Source organism: Vombatus ursinus, unplaced genomic scaffold, assembly GCF_900497805.2.
Source record: "Vombatus ursinus unplaced genomic scaffold, bare-nosed wombat genome assembly UNPS02014794.1, whole genome shotgun sequence".
In the NCBI taxonomy this organism is placed as follows: domain Eukaryota; kingdom Metazoa; phylum Chordata; class Mammalia; order Diprotodontia; family Vombatidae; genus Vombatus; species Vombatus ursinus.
The window spans coordinates 29,640,243-29,648,258 of NW_020954572.1; positions in this window are offsets into that span (position 1 = coordinate 29,640,243).

Consider the following 8,016-nt stretch of genomic DNA (forward strand, 5'->3'; position numbering starts at 1 on the left):
AGATACCGAGTGATTTGCCATTTCCTTCTGCACTATGTACCCATTTTACAGATGAGGAACTGAGGCAAATAGGGGTTGAGTGACTAGCTAGTAAGTGTCTCAGGCTGAATTTGAACTCAGATCTTCCTGATTCTAGGCCCAATACATTGCACCACCCCTAGCTGCCCTACCGTCTAGTGCTATAAAAGTTCCCTTCCCTTATAGTATTATATAAATGCTAACTAGTATTAGTATTGGCCATACCAGAAATTCAGTGGGACTAAATGCAAGGCTTCTATTCCTTTTATGCCCCAGCGCCCCAGTTCCCTTCATCTGCAAAACAGGTGCCCCAGAAATCTTAGTGCAGTTTTAGGTTATTAAAACTGTAGATGGTTGTCAAATAACATGTATTCTCTCTCAGAGATTTTGAGGTTAAGGAGAATAAGTGCTTTAAGATCCTGGGGGAGGGGAGGGGGGAAGATAAGCATTGTAAAGTATCACTGTTTTTGGTATTACTTTACAAGGATGAATCAAATCCTTTCTTCTCTAAACAGCAGCTTCTGAGTTTGAAAGCTGTTTATTTATTTATTCCATTAAAATACTGCCTTGATACTTTGGCATGACATCAGCAATGACATTGGCTCTGCCAGTGAGTTACACAGAGCTGGAAAGGCTTCAAGTGAAGGCCCAATGACAGGCAGTATGTCTAAGACAAGGCTGACTGCATTTAGAGAGGCTCATCATCCAAACATGAGTCACCAGGTGATAACATCTTTGATCACACCAATTCATAAAGACAGTTTACTAGGGTGTATAGAGATTGAGATTTTCACTGGTGGAGGAAACACACGCATAGGCATCCAAAAAAAAAAAAAATAAAACTTTCAGGGCCCCTATTTCTGATGAACCAGCTAATCAGCTAACTCCTAAATGTTAATAATCCAGTTACTTTCTCTCTGTCTCTTTGAGGCCCACTGAAGCTCCGTATATTTTTATTTGTTACAAGGCAGGCCTGTTTACTCCAGGGGCTCCGTACTACTTCCAGAATCCAATATAAAAATTCTCTTCCTAATTCCTTCCTAATCTGGTCCTTTTTACCTTTCCTGTCTTCTTACACCTTCCTACCTCTACACCCCTCACATATTCTGCAATCCAGGGACACTGCCTTTTTTTTCTTTTTTCTTTTTAGGCAATTGGGGTAAGTCATTTAACCATTTAACCATTTAACAGGGTTACACAGCTAATAAGTGTCAAGTGGTCTGAGGCCAGATTTGAACTCAGGTCCTCCTGACTTCAGGGCCAGTGCTCTACCCACTGCACCACCTAGGTGCCACCAGACGCTGCCCTTCTTGCTAGTCACTACAATACCACATGGCATTTTTACTGGGTTTTCACCATGTCTGGAACATCTGTCCCACTTTATCTCTTCCTCCTGACTCCCTCTAAGTCTCAGCTATAATTCTACTTTCTGCAAGAAGGCTTTCCTGGTACTTCTTGATCCTAATGCCTTCCTTTTGAGATTTTCTCCATTTTATCTTGTATTTATCTTGTTTGTAAATAGTTGTTTGCATGTTGTCTCCCATTAGACTGTGAGCTCCTTGAGAGCAGAGACTTTTTTTTTTATTTTATTTTATTTTTCTCTGTATCCTCCGCAATTAACACAGTGCCTGGGACATAAAGGCATGCTGACAACTTTTATTGGGGAGGGAGGTGTATTGGAGGGTTATGGAGAGATGTGGGGAAGGTAGTGTTAGTGATTTTTTTTAACTTATGGAATAAAGCAAGCCATTTATGACATAGTATAATAAAAAGATGATTGCACATGAAACTGCAAATCTATCATGTACAACTTGCTATTCCTTTTAAATATATAATGAAGTATGATAGTGATTTCAAACCAGAAAAGAAAAGAGTATTATTGAAATACCTAAAAATACATAGAAGATAAATAAAGGAAGTTCATAAGGGTATACAGATGAGCAGGGTAGTGTTGGAATTAATGAGTTAAATCCAATATATACTTTTCAAAAATAAGCCATATATAAAATATTGATTTACAGTGTCATATGCAATCCTCTTCTTCTATTCTTTGTATTGTTAAGCAATTGTTAATATTTGTTGATGTTTGTCAAGTTAATAATAATATAAAATAAAAAAGACATATAATACAAAATAATAATATTAAAAATAAATAAAACCACAAATAAATTAATAGTAATAATAGAAATACTATAAAAGAAAAAAGAAACATTAAAATCCAAGCCAGGATACAAGGTTAAGGCAGCAGTGTGAGGCAAAGCAAGTTGGATTTGAGGTTGCAGGAATTTGGTTGGCCTCACAGTTCTACCATTTGTTACCTATACGAATTGAGGTATCTGGTCCTCTGTGTCCTCATCTTTAAAATGAGGGCTAGATAACCTATAAGACCCCTTCCAGCTCTAAATCTATAATCCTGTAACAACCCCTTGTGATTTGAAGAGTATCAGGATCTTGGTTCCTGAAATGCCACTACTAGCAATTTATTTCTTTGGATTAAGTCATTTCTAGGTCTAATAAAATGAAGCTATTCCTTGGAAGAGGTGATAACCAGTCATCAGCTATCATTGCATTATCACGAGTTACCTTTTAAACTGATGGCTAATATTTACCTCTCATATTTATATACAGTAAATAAGGTGCTTATTTACAACAATATATAAGCCAGGTAGTGATTATTTCCATTTGATAAATAAGTTGAAACCCAGAAAAGTTAAGTGACTTGCCCAAGGTCATATAGCTTATGCGTCAGACCTAAGATTCAAACCCAGGTCTTCTGACTCCAAATCCAGTGCTCTTTCAACTGAGCAAGGAATGAGACATACAACAGTTGTGTGTGAGTAAATGTTTAACAAACAGCTGTGGGATGGTGTCATTGAAACACCTAATAATACATAGAAGATAACTGAAGGAAGTCCACTAGGGGTGAAATATATGCATGACACACATTTAAGTTTAATCTGTGTTATTAACATTTTCTTCATCACTTTCTAAAGTCTAGATAATCAAGAAAACAATAAATCAAGACCTGGTTTGTAGAATTTGCCAATTTCTGAAGTGTAAATGCTCACAATGGAAATTTAACAATGAGCTGGTTCCAGCATACAACCCCTGTATACCACAAATAAAATTTTATTAGGGAAGGAATGAAAAGCAATAATTAATGGAGAAGTCTTGGAAGTTGTGGTAGGGAGTTAATCAGCTAAGAAGTGTCACAAAGGACCTTGGTGTACCTGTAGAAGAGAATGGAAGACCATAAAAATGAAACAGGAGGACATTAAAGACAAACCTTGCCTACTCCATAATTTTTCCTAAAGCAGAATCTGCTTAAACAGGTTCACATTTATAAAACCCTGCTTGGCCCTTCCCAAGGAACAATACCTGTAACAGATTCCTAAAAACAGATGCAAAAGTGCCTCTGATACAATGTAAAATTGGATTTTCTTTCCTGTTTTGATTTTCCCTGCATTGAACAAACAATAGAATAACACATCATACCCAGCCCTCCACCAAGCAAAATTATGAATGAGTTTAAGCTGTGAATATTAGACGAAAAAGAAGGCAGATCTGAATTTCAATTCAGAGGGAGGAGAGAAGTAATAGCTTTATTCTGGGGTGTCTTGTGGGGACTGGAGCCTTCTTAGCTGTTCTTTCTTGTTTTTTCCACAGGGGCAACTTTCCTCTCCTAAATCCTTTTGTTTTTCCAGTTTTCCTGGGCCCTGAGTAAGCAGGAACTGAGAAATATTCCATAAACAATGCTAAGAACCTCTACAAAGTTCCTCTCATGGGCTGAAATGGAAACATCAATGTGCCTTCTTTTTAAAAATCTTCAGCAATGGTTCTAATAACCTAATTAATTCTTCATAGACAAGAGGCATTAGTCTTAGCCCAATGCCTTCTGCTGATTAACTTTACTTCTCTAAGAATCACTGAATAATTTTATTAGAAAAAAAAGGGGGTGGGGGGCAAGAAGCCAAAAAGATCTAGGTTGGATTCTGCTTCTGTCACTTGTTGGATGTATGGCCATGGAAGAAATCATTTAACCTAACCTCTCTGGACTTCAGTTTCTTCTTTTGTACCACAGGAATAATAATCCTTTTAGTATCTAGCTCATAGAGTTGCTTGTGAGACTTAAAAGACAATAAGAAAAAAATAAAATAAAAAAATAAAAAGGTGGGGAGGGGTTGGGGGGAAAGCATTGATGAGAAAATAATTCATTTATTTTGATTGCAATGTTCAAGATGATGCCTTCTTAATGCTATTGTGCTACTTCTTGATGCTATTTTGTTTTGGGGGACAATTAGTCCTCACTTTCCAATTCTGTGAACTCTGACAGACAAGATCTAGGTTTGAACCCTACCTCTGTCCCTTGCTGGACGTGTGACTATGAGAAAAATCATTTAACCTAATCTCTCTGGGCCTCAGTTTCTTAATCTGTAAAACAGAAAAAATAATACTTTAGTACCTAACACAGATTGTGAGATTCAAAGAACAATAAGGGGAAAAAATGCTCTGTAACTGTCATTATGAAGTCATTTTTCAGTTGTGTCTGACTCTCTGTGACCCCATTTGGGGTTTGCCATTTCCTTCTCCAGTTCATTTTACAGACAAGAAACTGAGGCAAACAGGGGTAAGTGATTTGCCCACAGTCACACAGCTAGGAAGTGTCTGAGGCTGGATTTGAACTCAGGAAGATGAGTCTTCCTGATTTCAGGCCCAGCACTTTATCCACTGAATCACTTAGCTGTCCAATAAATTATTATGCCCAATTATTATTACTTCCCAATAAAGCCCCAGGACTGGACCTTAAGTCAGAAGATCTGGGCTTCAGTCCAGGTTCTGTGACTTTGTGACTATAAACAAGTCGCTTCAACTCACTAGGCCTCAGGGTTGAGCTAGATGATATTCCAAGATCCTTCCAAGCCTGATAGTTTCCAATGGAGAGTTATGGCAAGATACAGTAGAAGAAAGGATACCAGCTTTGGAGTCAGAGAACCAAGGTTCAAATCCTGGCTCTGTGACTTTGGACAAGTCACTTAGCTTTTCTGGGCCTCAGTTCCTTCATGAAAGCACTGACCAGGTGGTCTGTAAGGTTAAGTATTTTCTTTCCAGTCTTTATATCCTCAGTTCCATAAGTGGGCAAAGTGTAATAGTGAGGATTAGGTCTATTAGTCATGGTTAGAGAACTATTACTGTCCAGGCTTAGGAGTTTAGGATAGTGAGACAAAGTCACAGTGCATGAGATGAAGCTACTTGGGAAAAACAGGCCACTCCGTACCATCTACTCCCCAGTCCAGTCAAACTGAGCATCAAGCTACTGGCTGAATGAAACTAGTTTGCGGTAGTAGATATAGTATTACAGAAAGAAACCTTCCCATAGAAATGAGAAAGGAAGGATTTCTCCCTTAAACATAAATGATTCAACTCTAAAAAAAAGTAGATCTGTCCTCCCTTGCTCATGATTGAGAAGATCTGGGTTCTAATACTGGCCCTGCCACTTACCAGCCATATGGTCTAAGATTAGTCACAGCCTCTCTAGGCCTCACTTTCCTTATATGCAAAATAGAGATAATAATACCACATTAGCAACCCACAGAGTTGTTGTAAGAATCAAATAGATAAATAGATGCAGAGCTCTGTAACTATTAGGCTATATGAGGAGAGGGAGCCCGGAGGCAGCTCATAGCAGCTCAAGAAAACTGATTGTTACATTGTCATTGTGACCATTTAAACCTCAGAATTGGCAAATGTTACAAATCAGGGCTTGATTAATAATAATAATATTAATAATGGTTAACATTTATATAGCACTTACTATGTGCCAGGTACTGTGCTAAGCACTTTACAATTATTATCTCCTTTGATCCTCACAACAACCCTGAGAGGTAGGTACTGTTATTATCTTCATTTTATTTTTACATATGAGGGAACTGAGGCAAACAGAGGTTAAGTGATTTGCCAAGGGTCACATACCTAGTAAGTATCTGAAGTCAGATTTGATTAATTGTTCTGTTGATTGTCTAGACTTAAGGCAGTGATGGAGAAAATGTTAATAATAAAGATAAAATGTAAAAGTATGTCTTACTTAAGTACTCACTTAAAAGTGAATACTTTTGGAGGGAGTGGGGTTGGGGAAGATGAGAGCCAATTATTAGGCGTTTACCAGAATGCCAATGGCCTACTATTAGAAATCCAGTAATTTGATTGAACTCATAGAATCTTAGAGTTGGAAGGTCCCTGAAAGGTGAACAATTCCATAACTATTCCTGAACAAAAGGCCATCTGGGGGAATTTCTTTGCTCCCAAGGTAGCCTGTTCCATTTTGGGGGTATTCTCATTGTGACTCCCAACTAAGACAATACATTCTACTTTGATTTGTTAGAAATGGTCTAAGATTAGTCACAGCCTCTCTAAGCCTTACTATTTGATTTGTTAGAAATTTTTTGTTATGTTGATCCAAAAGTTGCCTTTCTGAAACTTCCACACCATTGTTCGTCCTGCCATTGACAACCCTTTGAATACATAAAGACATTGAACATATGACTTCCTTCTTTATTTCAAGTTGCCATCCCAAATTCTGTCCACTGTCTTTACTTGGCATAGTTCTGAGCCCCTTCACCATTCTAGATGTAATAAGAGGGCTTATAACTTACCCAAGGTGATAGAAAGGCAATGTTAGTATTAGGACTAGAACCTGGATTTCTTGATTTCAAATCCACAGCTCTACAATGGTATGGGACAGCCAAAAGAGCATTGGCTCTGGAGTCAAATGACCTGAATTCAAATCCTGCTTCTGTCATATACTACCTGTGTGAACTTGGAAAACAATTTGATCTATCTGGGCCTCAGTTTCATCATCTGTAAAAATGAGACTTTTTTGTTGTTCAGTTGTTCCAGTCGTGTCCAACTCTTCGTGACTCCATTTGGGGTTTTCTTGGCAAAGATACTGGAGGAGTTTTCCATTTCCTTCTCCAGTTCATTTTACAGATGAGGAAACTGAGGCAAATAGGGTTAAGTGACTTGCCCAGGGTCATATAGCAAGTAAGCGTCTGAGGTCAGATTTGAACTCAGGTCCTTTTGACTCTGAATAGATGGCCTAAAAGTTTCCTTCCAGCTCTAAGTCTATGATTGATCCTATGATCCATGCTGTACTTATAAATACCCTGAGGTCTTTTATCTTTCCTCTGAAAGATAAAACTGAAGATAGCCCTTAGTAACCTGTGGTTATTATCTGTTGCCATCTCTAACTTCTTAGTTACTGCCTCTCCTAAAATCCAGGAGAAACTGACTCCTGGGGACCAATGACATCATCTTCTATGTGTTTTTATTGGAGAGATGTTCCCTATCTGTGGGCTCCACAAATAGGACAATCTATGAGTACTCTATCTGTATCAAGAGGTAAAGAGCCCACAAATTAGGGACCAAGCTACATGTTAAGAAGTGAGATCAGCAGGCACAAGCTATGTATTGAGAATGTTGCTTGCCTTGACAACAGTTTCAGAGGTTGGCAGGACATGCAGTTAACATCATAAAATATATATTACAGAAAGATGAAAGCTTGAATCAGAATTCTGACATGAATAACCTGCTAGAAGAGTTTGGAAGTTCAAATTCTAATTGCCAATTAGAACTGAGACTCATGACACAAGTCCTTATCCCCTCAGTTTCTTATGGCATTGTAAGAAGATAAGGAATAGCTTAACACCCTTTTCTAGGTATTTTTATTTCAACAAGGCCTTCTAAGGAGAATACATTTATCCACATCCTAAATGAAGAGTTAAACAATAAAGTCCATCAGATAACAAAAGTGAATTTGAACCAATTTACAGCCCCATTCACATGAAACTAAATAATGTAATGCAGTGTAGTATAAACAATATTTAATCATTTGAGTTTTATCTAATTTTTGCCTGCATTTAAAATCAATGAGAGGATCTCTGAGGGAGGCTGGGAAGGAAAATAAGAGTGTTTGTTTTGCGGTCCTGAAACAGGTTTTAGAAT